We start from the raw sequence: 17,761 nt of genomic DNA, 5'->3' as shown, positions 1-17,761 counted from the left end.
GAACAAGTCGGAAACGTACTTTGCATCCAATGTGACCAGGGACTTAGTGAGACCTCTCTGGTGGCCAGTGTGTCCTACCTCTGTGTCTTCATCATTCATCGCTTACAGGAGCGTTAGATACCTGCATCCCCCACCGCACTCTGGCTTCTTCCTCTGTCTCCTACATCACTACAAGACTCAACAGTGACATAGGGTCTGAAAGAAGGAGCAATGCCACACGGCAGGTGCATAGGCATTCAACATTCCTAGAAGTGTCAAATGCAGCAGATACCAACAGCTATACTTACCTCTCTGGTGGCCTGTGTGTCCTACTTCCATGTCTTCATCATTCATCACTTACAGGAGTGTTGGATACCTGCATCCCCCACCGCTCTGTGGCTTCTTCCTCTGACTCCTACATCACTACAAGACTCAAAAGTGATGTAGGGTCTGAAGGAAGGAGCCATGCCACACGGCAGGTGCATAGGCATTCAACATTCCTAGAAGTGTCAAATGCAGATGATACCAAGAGCTATATATGAGGGGCGTTCATGTCAACCGAGACTTATAATTTTACAGGTATAAAAAGGGATGCTAACGTGGTGGTACGACACGCAGTAGTAAGTGGCAAGTGTGTCCTATTACTGATTGGCTGCGCACATGTCCTGAGCCAGTCCAGAGACCATTAATCAAGATGGCAGACAACAGTGTTAGTGCGTGCATGGAACAGAGTGTGGTGATGAAGTTTCTTGTGAACGAAGGTGTAAAGCCTGAAGATATCTACAGAAGACTTCAAACACAGTATGGTGATGAGACGCTCAGCCACAGTAAGACATTTGAATGGTGTAAACATTTTAAAGATGGCCGTACGTCCATCATTGATGAAACCGGCTAGGGTGGTACCCAGCCCACAGCAGTCATTCCTGTGAACATTCAGCGCGTGGAATGAATGATCCTAGATAATCAACGCATAACCTGTCCTCAAATTGCACACAAGACGTATCTTACTGTGGGAACAGTGAACACAATGATGAAACACATGAAGCAGGCTGTCCTAGGATGTTTCAGGCGTACTGACAAATATTTCTATTCTGAAGCTTTCCAGGCATTAGTTAAATGCTGGGATAAGTATGTAAATATAGCAGAGGAGTATGGCAAAAAATAAATGCAGTTTTCACTCCTTGAAATTTTTTCTTTTATTATATAAACTCAAAATTCCCCTCATATATTTGTGGACATGGTTTTTTTCACTGGGAACATGGCAGCACACCAGTGGCAACACTACGCTTTTGCAATGGGCATATTAGCGCGTATAAAAGGGTAACAACTATTAGGCTGCTTTCACACTGATCCACGGGTGCAACGCAGTGCACCTGCGGCTTTCCTGAGGGTTAGCTGCACTGAGCCATAGACTTCTATTATATGCTGTGGGATTGGTGTGCTTTCTTAAACAGCACCAAAATTCCTGAATGCAAGAGTTTTGGTGCGCTTACAGAAAGTGCCTCACACCTGCAAGATATAATAGAAGTCTATGGCAAAGAGCAGCTAGCCAGAAGGAAAGCAGTAGGTGCAGTGCGCTGCACCCACTGTGTGGGTAAACTGCAGTGCATCAGTATGAAAGCAGCTTTATAGAAGGCCCAGGACAGTAAGGAATCATTTACATTTGCGGTTTAGGGGTCAATAAAATCCCATAGTTGAGATGTGTTTTTACCACACCTCCCCAATCACTGGTGTAGTGTCAGGGGTTGCAATGGAGACCCCACTCCATACTCCAGGGGACCCATGTGACCTCCCAGTCGCTTTCTATTTTATACTGGAACAGGAGGGGCTGCATATACAGAAACCGATCCTCTTCATTTTCCTCCTGTAACCGCTGAAAGCCGTCTTCTCCTCCTCTCGTTGGCATTCAGCAGCTGCAGGAGGAAAGTGTTCAGTATGTTATTCGAAATGAAAAATGTGAACATTTGAACCATTTCATTTCATTGTGGCCCGCAATTGGCTACCAATCACTTAAGTGGCCTTTGCTCCTGACTTAAAGGTTGGTCAATACAAAACTATTATTTTGAACCACGCACTTATTTCCTCTTAGGGCCCATTTATATCTTTGTGTTGGGGTACCACAGCATATGGCAATGCATGTTAAATGTGATGCTGCATTACAGTGTCATTCATTTTGCATGGCACCCCAATGCACTAAGGCAATGCACATATGTTTCAGCATGCTGCAATATGATAGCACAGTGGCTAAATGGTTAGCACTTCTGCCTGGCAGTGCAAGGGTTGTTGGTTCAAATCCCAACCACGGCACCATCTGCCTAGAGTTTGCATGCTCTTCCTGTGCCTGCATGGGTTTCCTCTGGGTATTCTAGTTTCCTCCTACACTCCAAAGACATGCTGGTAAGTTCATTGGATCCTGTCTAAATTGGCTGTAGTATGTATGAATGTAAGTTGGGGACTTTAGATTGTATACCTCTTGAGGGTCAGGGACTGATATGAATAATGTACAATGTGTATGTAAAGTGCTGTGTAAATTGACATTGCTATATAAGTACCTGTAATAATGTATTATGGTGGGTTGTGTTACACATTTTTTGATTTTCTGGGCAATGGCAGCCCGTTATTTACAATAGGTTGTCTTAACATAACTTACATATCAATGGGTCACTAGTGACTCCAGCTTTGAAACCACTATACTTAAGTTCCTAGCAGGAGCGGACTGACCATTTGGAAACTCGGGCACTGCCCGAGGGCCCGGGGTCAGTAGGGGGCCCCATGAGATGCCCTGGTACCTTTTTCATAGGCTTTTTTGAGTTTGGGCAAGGACACAGGGGCCCCATGATCCCTTATTGCCCGGGGGCCCCATGAGTTGTCAGTTCCAAGCTATCCCTACCTACCATGACTCTAAAGAGTCCACTCTTTGCATTGTACTTGTTAGTTACACACATTTTACAAAATGCAGCGAGAGATGTGAGACAACATATGCAGGTCCAGTTAACCAGGTAAAGACAACCCTCTTCTGTATCTCCAAGATATATCAAATGTTAGTGTATAATTCAGACCCTCATCACCCACTCACAAAAGAAATGACACTTTTCAGTGGATACAATAAAGAGAATGTATAGCCAACTTTTAGTTTTAGTTTTGGATTGAGTAGGGAATTGTTAGAATCTCTGTCAGTTTCTTTTTCTGTGTCCCATTTTTTCTGTTTCCCTTCATCACCTGTCCTGGAAGTGAGACAAAAAAAAATACTCACAGAGGCTTTTACTGTATTCAAAAAGCAGCTCTGACCAGATATAATCTTTGAATTGTCTGTGAAAATGTGCTGTCCAAAGGTGTAAAAGTTTGCAGCAATGTCTTCTTAAATTTAAAGTAGCAGTATGGGCACAACTTTTTTTTTTCATTTTGGGTAGAGTAAGGGAGGGTTACAATCACTGTTAGATTTTTTTTCACAATCTGTGTCCCATTGCAGAGATATATTTTCACTTCCTGTCCCATAGCCAAACAGGAAGTGAGATGAAATCCCTGCAAATTAAAGTTATTACTTGGGGGCTCCCAGGTCACCAGAACTAGTGTCCCCATTAAAAGATTTGCCCTCTGTTACTTTTCTGGGAACAACCCAAAATGTGGGATTTTCTTTTACTTTTACTTTCAATGATAATGGTAAACAGGACAAATAGAGAGGGGGAATCACCGGGGGACACAGACAGCAATAAAAACTGACAGGGGTTCTAATCCATCTCCACTCTATCCAAAATGTAAAAAAAAAGTTTTACCTTTAGTTATACTTTAAGCTGAACTGAAAGTGTTACTAAACCCACAACAGTAAAATCAGTCTGTATATGCAGTAAAGCATGCTTGTTATACTCACTGTGGAACCTAAGGGGTTAATCATCTCCATTTTATAAAAAGGCCGTTTGATCCTGACTTCCCTGCTCCTCCTCTTGTTCAAATGTCCACGTCTTATCTCCTGATAAGACAGACTGAACTGTAGCCATTCTGCACATGCTCAGTTTAGTGTGTATTGCTAGAGAAGTTTTTTTTTTTCTTGGGAGAGCGCATGTGATCAGCACAGGGCCAATCAGCACTGTCCAGACAGAGGTCAGGGGTTTTACATCCGCCTAGAGCAGAAACAAAACTCCTCCTACAAGCTTTAACCAGTGCTCTGCTGAACACTGACAGAAGTCACAAGACTGTTTTAGCTTCTGAGGAGAAAAGGTATTTAGCAGTTTATATTTACTAAAATAATTGCACTTCTATGTTCTTTGTAATGTGGGAGACCAGATATAGTTAATGCAGGGTCCTGTTTAGTAACACTTGAAATTTCATTCTAGGTGCATTTAAACGAAAAGTCTTACAGTTCATTTTTTTTTTAGAAAGCAGCCACATCCTGAGTAGAAAAGCCTGTCCTCTGCCAGAAAGCTGCAAATTAATAACCTTGCTGTCTGCATGTAACAGTGGTTTCCCTGCAGAGATCTATCATAACCACCAACTGACTCAGAGCCAGAGCTCTCTAATCAACAGGGCTGTGAGCTTTATTGATTGCCAGAGCTATAGGTCTGCTTAAAGCAGAGTTCCAGCTGAAAAAAAAAAAAAGTCAGTAGATACAAAAACTGTAGCTGCTGACTTTTAAAATACAGCCACTTACCTGTCCCTCGATCCAGCGGAGACCTCACCATTGCTGGTTTCATCGGCCGTCTTCTCTCCCTGGCGCCGACATCTTTAGTGTGGGCACCCGGCTGTGACAGCGTGCGGTGCCCACTGCGCATGCGCGAGAAGCGCTGCGCTTTGTGAATGGGCCCGTAGGGTGTGTCACACCTCTGCCAAGAGACTACTGCTTCCACACAGTAAGCAATGGTACTTCTTTGCAGCATGCTAGCAGGAGTCAGGCTTTTCTTCTAAGTGGCTGCTTTCTAAAGAAAACAAACTTGTTTTTATGGAAATGAAATGTTTTTCTCTGCGTTAAAATGAAATTTCACTTGGGTTTTCATGTTGCTGAAACAGTAATATGAAGCCCTATATAGCGGTTATGTTATCCTGCACTGGACATAACCAGGCAAAGAATTTTGTGAGGCATACATGTCTTGAAAATACATTCTTACTCATTTAACACAAAGTGGGTGAAGAGCTAGTCATTATAGCCTGCTGGTTTAGACATTTATCAGAAGTAACCGACCCGCACAGCCCCATCCCGCAGTCTCCCTAATTAGCCAATGTTTCCATTACCCTACTAACGAGAATGAGAGCTAGGAGACGGTGGCTTCTACAGTCTGACAAGATCCAGCATCCGGCATGCAGGCGTATTTGTGTATTTGTATGTTTTTCCAGCAGGATCAAGAAGGAACTAAATAATTATCATGTTTAAGTGGCCCCCACGTTGCTATACATTTTCACAATTCTGCTTTGTGGGAAAATCTCTTAAAACACATTGTCACTTTGAAGCCATTGATTTAATTGAATGTTGGAAGAAGTTGCAAGGATGGAGAACATGTGGATTTTATTTTTTCTGATGCAAGTAGCATGCCATCTCTGCATCTAGGAAGGGCTTGGCCTTCCTTTCTTGGACTGGGGTACATTTATTGAGAACACTGCCGTGGTTTCTTCTCATATAGAACATCTTTTGTTGTATGTCCAGCCAAAATAGTTTTTCTGAATTTTAGATAGAGCAGTAAAGGGTTTTTTTTTACTGCTGTCTGGGCTTCATAAGTTAGATTTCCCCTCACTTCCTGTCCTGTTGATAATGTTTTAGCAGACAGAATTTGATCAGAACTCTCCAAAGGCAACATAGACAGAAATAATAATTATTTCCTTAAGTAGAGTAGGGTAAGATGAGAACCCCTGTTAGAATTTTAGTTCTGTCTTTCTCCCTGTTACAGATTGTCTTCTACTTCCTGTCTGGTAAAACCCTTCGAGGCATTACAGGAATTGAGAGAAAATCTCTCTATGGCTGCAATCACACTATAGTGTCACATGATTTTGGGCACATTTATTAAAATACATATTGCACTTTCGGTGCCATTCATTGTTAAAGGGTATGTAAACCCAGCATTTTGTACCATGAAGTTGTAAGGGTAGGTGAATGGTACCTCCTCCATGTTCCCCTCCTCGTTGGGTGCCAGGTGTTGGTCATTATGGACTGCCTACTCTAGGGTGGGTTTTCTGGGCTACGCTAGGCACCTGTAACAGGATAACTCTACTTTACACATGGGGTGCTGTTTTCATCAATGACCTGGGACAAGGCTGGGGTCACCGTGGGGGGACTACTCAACTTTAAGGCAGGCCTGCACTCTTAGAGATGAACATACACCATGTACACTTGCACAATAACTGTCCTACAGTTAACTCTTGGGTCTCCATGCAAATGCACACCTTCACTGTTGACTTGTAATTAGGAGGGACATGTCAAGCCTTATCCACATCCACCTGTCCAGCATTTTCTACTGCCTCTCTCGGTAACAGAATGGACCCCGCCATGCACTTAGCGCAGCTCCGTACATGCACTTAACTTGGACCTTGAGCTTCCGTACCTCTGTACAGGATAGGGACCTCTGCAGTGCATCGGCTTCCATTGCTATGGAAGACAGACCACAGGGGGAAGGAGTGCCAACAACATCTTCCTCACTGCAACAGGTGCACGCTGACAGCAGGCTGCTTGATTGAAATTTAGCCTTCTTTACCCCCAGTATCCACTCAATTGACTTCACACCAGGATGACCCTTAGGGGGAGATTTACTAAAAACTGGAGAGTGAGAAATATGGTGCAGCTGTGCATGGTAGCCAATTGTCTTCTAACTGCAGCTTGTTAAATTAAGCTTTGACAAAAACAAAACCTGGAAGCTGATTGGTTTCTATGAAGAGTTGCACCAGATTTTGCACTCTCCAGTTTTAGTAAATTAACCCCTTAGTATAGTGTTTTGATACCCCAATGTGTCTAGTGACCCAAAACTAGGTTTAATATGTGACAGTTACTTGTACTGCACTCCTTTAATAACTTCAGACCAGGCATGAAACAAAGTTTAACTCTTTACTTAAGAAAGTGCAACACATGACAAAGTCCACATGCATGAAAACCTTTGCTCCCTACATCCCTATACCCTAACTATACCCTAGGCTTGTGTGCTGCCCCGGGATGCCTGCAAAGGTTTAGTCCATCAACGATAGGGTCTATGGTTATGGGCAGTGTCCAACAGCTGGTGTCTTAGGGATGAATTCTCAGATCCCTACTTCATGGCAGCAAGGTATCAGGTAGAAGCAGAATGGGAGCTTGCTAGCTGGCTGTCTCTCTCTCTCTTTCGGTTCTGGAGTTCGGACCACTATCCCTTTTTTATGTGCTGGATTAGTGAATCGGACCCAAAAAGCCCCCCAAAAGGAAAACCCGGGAACTAAAGTGATATCCCTGGTGTTCTTGATATTCCCTCGGCTTTGCTAATAAAAACTGACCGCATTAGACATGAGAGCACACCATGGTCAATTCTAGCTGTGCTGGGAAGTCAGCTTGCTCTGTTCCAATGATCAGACTTGTCCTGACACCTGAAGCCCTGCATAGCCATTTTTCAGGGAAGACCAGTGTGTTGCTGTTTCGCCTCCCTCACCTCTCTATGTAGCTGAGAACAGAGGGTATGTGATCACTTATAAAAAAGGGGAAAAATATTATTTATGATGTTTTTTGATATGCATACATAAATATTTTGGCTTTCATTTTATACTGAATAGGTTGTTTTACAAGGTGAGGGTTTATATATACTTAAAGGGCACCCCAAATGCTGCAAAAGGCTTGAAACTCAAAGAGATGCATGAGCTACTTTGCCGCATTTGTTGTCCATAGGGCAGCCTATTTAAATGAATAGGCTGCCCTATGCACATGGATTTGACAATTTGCAGAAAATGTCCATATTCCTGACAATTGGCATTGCACATCATGGTGTGAACGGGGCCTAATGGAGTCCCTGATAGTGAGAAAAATCTAAAAGGAGTTCTGATCCTTCCACACTGTATCCAGAACTATGAAGAAAATGGATTGGCATTAAATAAACGTTCAGATCATCCGAAATGTATATTTCTGACATCTGGAAATGTGTCTGTCCACTCCTGGCATGGACAGGAGCATAAAGAAGACATCTGCTTGACAGGTTAGAAATGTTTGAAAAAGTGTGCACAAGAGGGAGAGGGTATGACAATCATATCTTACGTATGTGCTATGGGTAAATGGATTACACTTTATTCACTCATGGGACATCAGGAGCAATGGTGCATATACCTATAAGACAGAAATATTATTAAATCTATTAAAAGCATAATACATACTAAAAACAAGCAGCCATATATGGGCTGAAAAGTATTCTGATGAGGTGGCACAGTTTTTATTTTCATTGGTGTAGCACCCTCCTAGATACAGTAGGCGCTAGGATTAGGTAAATTTAGTTCTAGTTCACTGTGTCCAGTTGAGCTGCATTCTTGTTGTTAATTAAATTTAGTTCTTCTCATTGCAATCAGTGTGGCTGTTTATGATTGTGTAAGTCTGTTCTGTATTTCACTGGCTGCTGGTGTGATTGCTCCTTCTGTAATCCAGAACTATGTGGGTGATTCCTGGACATAGGTGTAAAGCAAAGCAAATGAGCAGCATGAATATTTATATTTAATTGTTCCCCATGGGAAAATTGCACAGATGGGTGCTGGGAAACTGTAAAAATAGTTTGTGATCTGGAACAGAATTGTGTAGCCCTCTAGTAAGCCAAGGAGAGCTAGCTATGTTTTTTTAGGCAGAGGCTGAATAGCAGCCTGGGCATGAGTCAGCCTGTGTATGAGTCAGCTAGGTCACCTTGGGTCAGGGCTCTGCAGATCAGTTCTTCGATACCCCCCTGCTATAGTGGCTTGAGAAGTTGCTATAAGGTAGTGGGTGGGGGTGAGGAGGGGCTAATCTGCATGTCTGAGGGACCTTGACCAATCCCCAAGCAGGAGGCTTGGCATGGGGTCAGGACAGCCCTCAGATATGATTGAGCCTGATCAGCAGGAAGTAGTGATTGTGTGTTGGGTGGAAGATGGAGTGTGAGGCTGGAGTGTGGAGCCTGGGAGGGGGACCAGGGAAGGGGCCTATCTACAGCCTGATCCTGGAGGAGGGTACTTCCACTGTGCCATTGTCTACTAAAAGGGACAGTCTGAGCAGCAGGGAATGAGCCAACCCAGCAGAAGGCCTGAAAGCAGCCACCAACATATAAAGCTATTAGGAAGGACAGTTTGAGTAACCTTACATCTACTGGGCCAGATAAGGGGAGATGGCAGTCAGGTGGAGAACCCAACTAGCTCCTCGGCTGGGACTGTTTAATCTTTGGCAGCTTCTGCAACACCTTGCCCAGGGAATACCCTTAGTACTACTTGGTGAAGAGGGGGATTCATCTGGGGTCTGAGGAGGTACACTGCAGAGCTAGAGTGCTCTCAAAAAGGGGACAGATTTTGCATCCTGTCCATAGACTTGTACATACTTTGTCCTCGCAGTTCACAGTTTCTTGGGCATCCCATGCATCCCTCAACCCCATCCAAGTTTATTACCCCTTAACAAAATCACATGTATGCAAGTGTGGAGGAAGAAGACGTGTGTTGCCTGGCTGCGCAGGACTGTAGGAGGACCCAAAAACACGTAGCGACCCCTAAGGGGGGTAGTGCTACAATTGTCTTTTCTCTAAGAAGGATATCACAGCCTGATGGGAAGCTTATTGCCCCCCAGGCCATCTGCCACTTGTTTGCTGATCATCTCGGTCCCAGCTGGGTGAGCTGGGGAGCCGGGTTTTACTGGAAGTTGCTGGAGCTGACTGAGGGGGTCTGTCATCTGTAGATCTAGGCTGGCATCACAGGGAGAAAGTATCTGGAAGTCATTGGAAGGAGACAGCAATCATCTGAAGACATTGTGAGCACAGACAGTTGTGAGAGATCCTAGAGACTGTGTGCCGTTGCCACCCCCTGGTGTTAGAAAGTCAACTGTGTGTATAAAAAGGACAAAGTGTCCAGTGTCCTGAAGAGCTCAGTTTATTTAATGCTTAATGAAAGAACTTTGTTTGGACTGTCCAGAGAGGAAGAATAATCTCAAGTTGCTACTACAACACTTAGTCTATCTTTTTACTTGTTCAAAGACTTGGCTTATAGCTCTACAGAAGAGAAAGTGTCCTCCTATTTGTACATAATTCTGGAGTATCCCACTCAACTCCCTTTCCCCTTCCAAGTTACCAAAAAATAAAAACACATAAAAACACCAAAAAGAGAATACCCCTGGACTGTTCATTGAGCCCAAGATTTACTGGGACTATGTGTCTGGCTACGGGACAACTACTGGGAAAAAGAAACCTGGGTATCTTTCTAGAGACAACTATGAGGGTAGCACTATATAGGCAAAAGTTAATTTTTTTACACTCTTGGGACAGGAGAGCAGGGTGATCATGCAGAGGTTGGTTACCCTGCTCTCCTGACATTTGTCCCCCCACAACACGAAAAGTGTGAATATGCACTTTCATGGCAGCTATTTGTTTTAAAGAAAACTGCAGATTTAAAAATACTGAAATTGTTTGGAATTAAAGTAACATATTAAAGTTAAATTTAGTACAATATTAATTTTATTTTTATTATTATTTTATTTAAGGGATACAACGCCAAACACATTAGTTATGTGTGATTGTGTGTATCTTATTACCTGCAGACTGCTGCCTCTGGCAAAAATCTTCCCTGCTATGTGTAGTGCTCCTCTAGATAACCAGGGGGAGCTATTTACATTTTTTTAGTTAGAGAGGCTAAGTAGCAGCCTGGGCAATGGTCAGCAGGGTCAATTTTAGGCCAGGGCTGAGAGGCTCTGCAGGTCAGTTTCTTGATACTTTCCCCTGCTCTAGAATCTAGGAGCCTGGGAGGGGCCCAGTGGGAAGAGACCTACCTACAGGCAGGGACCTGGAAAGGAAAATCACTCAGCCTCATTGGTCCATCTAGGACCATCTATGGAGCCAGGGAAGGAGGCAGCCCAGTAGCAGGCTTGAAGGCAGCCACCAACCCAACCAGCTCACAGGCAAGTACTGAGTGAGTAATCCTACATCCCCTAGGCCAGTTAAGGGGAGAGAGCTATCTGGTGGAAAACTGACTAACTCCTTACCTGGGACTGTGTAACTTAAAGTGGCAGCTGGGTAAAGAAGAGGATTTACCTGGGGTCGGGAGTGGTACATCAGGAGAGGCTGGAGAGCTCTCCAAGAGAAGTTCTGTTTTTGGACTTGCATATAGTTGCCAGGAAGTTGTCCTCAGTTTGCAGTTCCCTTGGGTATCCCATACACCCCTTACCCCATCCCAGTTCAATACCCTAATAAAACTTAAAAACCAAGCTCAAGGACTGTTTACTGCCTCTGGAATGCAAGTCTGTGGAAAATGCGTGTTGCCTGGCTGTGCAAGACTATAGGGGGAACCAAATCTTAAGCGACTCCTAAAGGGTTAGTGCTACATATGCCTACTTCAGAGTCTCTGTCACATATCTGGTAGTGAGCCTGATGTACAGCTCCGGCTTAGGGGGTCACCGATAGTGGAACAGTAACCACGAGAGCACAGCGAGGTATGAGTGCCGTGATTAGTCCAGTAGTCTGAGTAGGTAGTATCTGTCACTGAAAGGATGCCAGGAACAGAGCAGCTGGTGGTAGGCAGATGTAGGGCAGGCTGGTCGCAGGTACAGGGCACAGCAGGCAGGCTGATAGCAGAAGACTGGCAGCAGATGGACGTCACAGCAGGCAGGCTGGTAGTAGGCAGGCTGGTAGTAGACAGGCTGACAGCAGATAGATGGCACAGCAGGCAGGCTGGAAGTGGACAGGCTTACAGCAGGCAGACGTATCATATGAGAGTGTACTGGACTAAGGAGCTGAAGCAGGCTGGATGGACAGGATAAAGGACAGGCAAACTGGGTTGGCAACAGACAGGCAGATTGGGCATATACAGCAGGCAGGAGAGGAGTCAGGTCACAGGGCAATGTCAGCAATGATGGAGGCAGATCAGACAGAGACAGTAAGCAGAGGCAGAATCCGAAGAAAAAGCCAAGGTCAGGGCAGGTAGCAGACAAGTGCAGTCAGGAGCATGCCAGGTCGAGATCAGAGGTCAGGCACTGGAATCAGGCTAAACACACACTGAAGCTGCAGACCAAACAGCATTTAGCCAGTGCAGTAGTGCTGTTTAAATTGGCAGTTTGGTGCCAGTCCTGGAAACAGGCGCACACAAATATGCATGAGTGCCTCTGCTCATTCTTGTGCACATCTGCCCGTCCAGTTGCCGGTCTGCACATGCACATTCTTATGCGCTGGGAAGCTTTATCTGCATTATGAGCAAGCCTTTCCTGACAGCTGTTTAGTAGTGTCCTGTCTACTGTGAAGGTTAACATCGCTGCTACTGAGAGAAGTTGCACCACTCACCCGCTCCCTTCTGCCCTCTTTGCCATTAACTCATACTATTATTGTCCCACAATGTTCTGTTAATGGACAGTAGAAATCCTGTCAACTATTCATAAAATGTGATGTATTATTGGATAATAATAGTACACTTTTTGTGAATAGTGGAGAAGGCAGAAGGGGTGGGCGAGCAGCGAAACTTTTCTCAGCAGCAAAGGCTGCTGTTAATCTTCATAGCTCTGGAAGATAGCTGTATGCGGCTCTGAAGGAGGCAAGCAGGAAAGATTATTACCAGAAGCAGCAGCCTAATGGGATACACACCATTACACATAACTAATGTGTATTATGCTGTACCCTCCACCACTCCCTTTAAAGCTGCAATGAGACCTTAGTGTTTGGGTGCAGATCTACTTTAAGGCCACTGTTTTAATGCATGGGCTGTGTTCTTTGTATGTAATTCAAGACTTGATTACCAATTTTACCAGTGTACCTTTAATCAGATGTTTCCTGAGCCTTTGATAAAATGCTCAGATTCGTATGTATTTGAAAAATGAAAAAGTATCCCTTATTTCAATACTAATCTCTAAAGGTTCTGCCATGTGCTCACTGCCATCTGTGGTGGAGATATTCCCAAGCAGTTTTGTTAATGCAACATCCACAGTATTTTCAAATGTTGATACTACGAAAATGTAATGTGATTGGATTTGGACAAGAGCCTTAAACAGACCACCCTCTTTATTTATTTTCATGCCAATCAGATCACACAAACTCTGGTAGAATGTTGAAAGTATTCCTGGGCTTTACATTGCAAGACATTCCTATGCGTCATAAATATCTTTCCTCATCTCATTATAAAGGAACACTATTTTCTCATTCTTTTCAGGAACCTTTCTAGAGAAGTCTCTGATGGGAAAAGTAAGAATCAGATGGTTCTTACATCCCTAGGGATGTGGTAGATTTGGGCCATAGATAATGCTAAAGAAGGGTATGGCACACAGAATTCTGCTTAGTACCACACCACCAGAGTGCGTTAGCTGGTGCAATGTTGGTCAGTTATGGCCCCTGACAGGGGCGGACTGACCATTTGGAAACTCGGGCACTGCCTGAGGGCCCGGGGTCAGTAGGGGGCCCCATGAGATGCCTCTGGTACCTTTTTCATAGGCTTTTTTGAGTTTGGGCAAGGACACAGGGGCCCCATGATCCCCTATTGCCCGGGGGCCCCATAAGTTGTCAGTCTGCCCCTGGCCCCTGATATCACCAACAGGCTGCTCATAATATCTAATATATGAAATGCTACAAAAGACATAGACTGCAAATATACTACAGGAGATGGTTCGAGATTGATGACATGATGTACATGTGACTGGAGACAAGCTTCAGGAGATAGGTAGAGACTGGAGGCATAATACTTAAGAATGAAGTCACCTTAATTTAGCCCAAATGAGTCCATTGCTATTTTCAAACACTGAGAACACTGAGAGTTTATCAGTTGATTATAATGAAGCAGACCCTCCCATTCAGAATCAGTCTGCAAAGAACATGACAAAACAAACAGCTATTTCTTTAGAGCAACAAAAGGTATGAAGCTTCTACAAAGTTTGTTAAAATCCCTGCAATATACATTGATCACCCAAAGGAGATTGTTTGTGATTGCTCACAGTGATCACATGGTACCAGGGCTTGCTCAGTACAATGATCTGTCTTCTGATGTGTCCGGTATACACAGCGGGCGACAGATCGCACCTAAGGCGTGCACCTTTAGGATGTCATATGATGTTCCCGTTCAACTGTCATTTTACAATGGGCCTGGGTTGTTAGTGGTTAAGAAGAAGAGCTCCTGCATATTCTGGAAACTTAATTTCTTACAGGGTGCTGCTGCACTGTTTCTTTCATCCTTTTTCTAGTCCATTACCACTTTACATATGTATCTCTTAGTGATCGCTCTCAGGTATAACTCTCTTTGTCTGTAAAAATACAAAAACCATTGACATCATCACAATTTCTTTCCTAACAATGATCATTTCCTCTCAACAACCCACAGTTCTGAATGACCATGAATCACCATTCCTGGGAACTTTTGAAAATCAGAATTCCTTCAACTGGAGTAGAGGGAGTGGTGGTTGGGACTAATCGCTCCCGCTCAATTTTGCTTCTGCACAGCTTCTCCTCCTTTCCCTCCTCCTTTCCCTCCTCCTTTCCTGGCAGCCAGTAAATACAAAATGCAACGTGTGGTGCTGCACTTTCTTTACATTTCCAGAGATGTCATGATTCCCATAATGACCCTGCAACTGGAGATAAATTCTGGTATTGCCGATTAAAATACGATACATTCTCAGGTATGTGAATCACAGCAAAAATGGTCTCTTGGCTTACATTGCTGGCTGCCATTGTAACACAATGGGCAGATCAGGGACTGTTGTCCCGACACCGGCACCACAGTTGAGAGGCTGCAGGGCAAATTTCTGTCTTTATTTCATGAAACCCAGCCCTGTGTGGGAGTGCACGGGAATTTCTTAATTTTTCGCATCACACTTAACCACAGCTATTCATAGCTATTGCAATTACCCGTGATTAACTGCAAAAACCATCCCTAGACGTAGCTCTCTCGTATTCTCCTAAATACACATAATCTCATAAATTCAGCAATGTGCAGCTAATTGGTATTTGCATAATGTGAATGGAGACATCCACAAATTGCCTGTGTATTGCTGCAATTTAGAAAATCTATCTAATTGCAACTATTTTCTTCTTTCTAAGTATTTATTTGAAGGCACTCTAAAGCTGAACTCCAGGCAGATATAAAAGATGCAAATTAAAGCTGAAGTTTAGGTATGGCAATTTGGCAATTCTAACCCTAGGTTCACACCCAAGCGTTTTCTGCAGCGTTTTGCAGAAACGCAGTACAGTCCATTTAACATGATTTTCAATGGGACATGTTCACATCTGTGCAGTTTCTCCCAGTGCGTTTTTTTGGAAAGGGTTAGGGACTTTTTTTAATGCAAAAAGTTGCGTTTTTGGTTCTATAGACTTCGATGGAAATGCTGCAGAAAAGCATATATTGCGTTTTTTTATGTGTTTTCGATGCGTTTTCAATGTGTTTTGCATTTTAACTCTGCCTAGCAGCAAGAGAAATAAAAAAAAGGAAAAAAACCCCCCTCAAAAACGCATCAAAAATGCATAAAAAATGCAAAACGCAATGCAGAAACAGGTCAAATGCTACCTGCATAGGTGTGAACCTAGCCTTACATATTTACTACTTCTACATACAGTAATCTCCACTATCTTCTGGGTCCCATGCTAAGCTGCTGTCGCTCTGCATTGTGCACACAGGAGGTCATTTGCCTAGTGCTAGCACCATTCAGGGAACACTTTGCATTTTCTCAATGAATGCAAAGCACTCTCTGAGTGAATCAAGCAAAATGGCGGGGTGATGTAAAAATGTCCATACCTAAACTTCAGCTTTAATGTAACTCTATATGCATTCATACATCAGTAAAGAGAAGTGTGGATTTTTTTCCCCCCAGTTATACTTACCTAGGTGGATAGTCCATCTATCCCCACCGGCTCTAAATGTGAGAACTCAGCAATCTCTGAGCAGAGAGCAGTGACTGTCAGCCAAGTGCCACTCCAGAAGTCCTGAGTGTGGGTAGGTGCAGCGTGGTGTGGAGGGCAGTGAGTACACTGAGTCAGGGGCGGACTGACCATTTGGAAACTCGGGCACTGCCCGAGGGCCCGGGGTCAGTAGGGGGCCCCATAAGATGCCCCTGGTACCTTTTTCATAGGCTCTTTTGAGTTTGGGCAAGGACACAGGGGCCCCATGACCCCCTATTGCTTGGGGGCCCCATGAGTTGTCAGTCCGCCCCTGCACAGAGTCCAAGTTCAGCAGAAAAAAAGTATATTGTTTAAAGTTCAGCAAAACACAAACAGGCCCAGCAAAGATGCAACCGAACCGGAGCCACTTACAGAGAGCAACAGTGTCTGGAGACCCGTAGATGCCGACAGCATCTGCCAAAAAGAGTGAAATGTGACCTGGCCGGTCCATACCCAAATGGGAGGCTTCCAGGAAGGATGGCATATCCCTGCACTTTCTCTACTCCTCTGGAACCTCTCCCTGACACTAAGCACTGTCCCTGACAGACGGGTATCCTGTCCCTACACTAGTCACTCACAAAAATGTGCACCAAACTCGGGAGCCAGGGTCTTAAATAGACTCTGCCTGACCCACGAAGACCGCCAAAGTCATATGGGGCGCCAGCATCCAAACGGATAACTGCATCCCTGTGACTGAAAAAACCATAGAGGAACTAGAGTCCTCTCAACTTCCTCCCCCATCTGCATTGCCACTGCAAATGAGCGCCACCTGCAGTGGAGACAATAGACTGTACTTGCCTACACTTAGATTTTACTTAAAGAAGAAATCAAAATTATTATTTTCCCTTGCAGTGGAGCTGTGCCCGCGCTGCATGGGTTAAATGCCAATTTTTGTCTAGGGGCTCAGAAAGCAAACATAAACTTATCTAATCTACCGATCCTTCGAGCACAAGACCAGTCCCTTTTGCTGTTGCCCCCCCCCCCTCCTGTGCGCTAACGGTGTTGTGAATGGACTGTTCCTGACGTCATCATACCCATAGACCAGCTCCGGACGTGATGACGGCAGGAACAGTCCACCGTAGGACGTGGGGGAGCATGGATTTCTGGAGGATTGGAGGAATAGTTAAGTGCAGCTTTTACATGAGCCCCAAGACAAAACAATAACAAACATGTTGTACTTATCATCTCTGTGCAGTGGTTTTGCAGAGATCAGCCCCGATCAGGGGCAGACTGACCATTTGGAAACTCGGGCACTGTCCGAGGGCCCAGGTTCAGTATGGAGCCCCATGAGATGCCCCTGGTACATTTTTCATAGGCTTTTTTGAGTTTGGGCAAGGACACAGGGGCCCCATGATCCCCTATTGCCCGGGGGCCCCATGAGTTGTCAGTCCGCCCCTGGCCCCCGATCCTCCTCTTCTTGGGTCCCCCGTCGGCGTTCCTGGTACTGCCCTCCTGCCAAGTGTCCCCAGAGCGAGCAGCTTGCTAGGCGGGCACACAAAAAGCCCAGCTCTTGAGCCGCTGCTCTGCATGTCAATTCACACACTGGGCAGCAGCTCAGCCCCCCCCCCCCGGCCCCGCCCCACCCCCTCTCTCTTTTCCTTGGCTCACAGGCTGTGATTGACAGCAGCAGGAACCAACAGCTTCCGTTGCTGTCTTAGCCAATAAGGAGGGAGAGTTCCTGGAGAGCAAAGGCTTTCATGCACATCACTGGGTTGTGATGAGGCTCAGGTAAGTATTGGGGGTGGGGGCTACTGCACATAGAAGGTTTTTACCTTCACACATAGAATTCATGAAGATAAAAA

Source organism: Staurois parvus, unplaced genomic scaffold (genome assembly GCF_062004578.1).
Source record: "Staurois parvus isolate SC_StPar_1 unplaced genomic scaffold, SC_StPar_1.0 ptg000362l, whole genome shotgun sequence".
NCBI classification, from domain to species: Eukaryota; Metazoa; Chordata; class Amphibia; order Anura; family Ranidae; genus Staurois; species Staurois parvus.
The sequence above is the reverse complement of the archived record's forward strand: the minus strand, read 5'-3'. Positions refer to the sequence as shown.